This window comes from Fulmarus glacialis, unplaced genomic scaffold, assembly GCF_000690835.1.
Source record: "Fulmarus glacialis isolate BGI_N327 unplaced genomic scaffold, ASM69083v1 scaffold13933, whole genome shotgun sequence".
NCBI classification, from domain to species: Eukaryota; Metazoa; Chordata; class Aves; order Procellariiformes; family Procellariidae; genus Fulmarus; species Fulmarus glacialis.
This window is the reverse complement of record NW_009203658.1, coordinates 121785-123025: the sequence shown is the minus strand read 5'-3', so window position 1 is coordinate 123025 and position 1241 is coordinate 121785.

The window sequence follows — 1241 nt, the reverse complement described above, 5'->3', positions numbered from 1 at the left end:
TGCTGAAGTAGCAAGATAAGATTATTGAGAGCACAGGGGAGAGATTTTTCTGCTTTTGGTTATAATTGTCAACCCAGCCCAAGGATACAATACCTGGAAGCAGCTATTATAGCAAAAGGTTGACTTTGTCCTATAGCTTCACACCAGATCATGCTCAGGATTGTTCTGTGGGGTGTGCACATTTTTAGGCTTGGCCAAAATTGGGCAGACTTTCATAAATGGTTATAGGTGTATCTTCTGTTCTCTCTCCTTTCCCATCTAGCTTCAGAAACTCTACTGTAAAGCATTAGAGTGCTAAAAGTTTCCAAATAAAAAATTGTGAGAGTATTTCTCTGAAATGGCTGAATAGTTTTGGCTGGAGTTTTCCAAAATAAATTCAGCCTGAGGCGGACAGCTGGTATGGGAAATTTCAGCTAAAGGAGTTGCAATTTGGCTAAGTTTTGAGAAACTCAGAAGAGATCTGTGAGGGAATTAACCCTGGGTAATGTTTCACGTTTCACCAAATACCATCTTCTGGGCAATATGCTTTGTCACTTTGTGTGGATCTTCCCATTTGGTTTAAAATTCGTTCTCTATAATAACTAGCTAAGCTTCAGTACAGTAGAAGAGCTATTTTTATTTGGGGTTTATAGAGTCAAAGAGTTTTCAGAACAATTTATTTGCTTCCCCAGACTAGTTGAAGTAGTTTTCTATATGGGTATAGTCGTCAGGGGCATTTGTATTAGAAATATCTCAGTTCTTTTATGCTTGTTTATAGCTCACACCAGGGATTTATGCTAGAGTAGCACCGTCACAGAGCTAGCTCTCTTAAACAGTTTTAACTTACCACTGTAGCATCATGCTGTGAATCCGCTTCCCTAGCGTGCAGTCTGTATGGTAATAAAAGAAGCAAAGTACACTTCTGCCCAGTTTTCCTTAACTACTTGTGTGAGCTAGACTTATTCACACTCTTGTTTTTCAAGTTCTGTCATTACTAAACTTTTCTTTCTTCTTTCTTACCCCCCCCCAGCTTTTCACTGGCTTTCAAGCCAGGCTTACCTTCATTACTGCAGGCCTTTTTGGGCTAATTGATGGTTCTTGATCCCTGGCGTATGGCTGTGATCTGCCCAATTTATTCAAAACTGTTAAAAACCCAGTATCTTCTGTCATGCAAGGTTCTCTGTGCTACATAGATGTTCCAACCATCTTTATTGTCTCAAAATACAAACCTCATGTACTTTATCTATCTGGCCTTCAAAAAC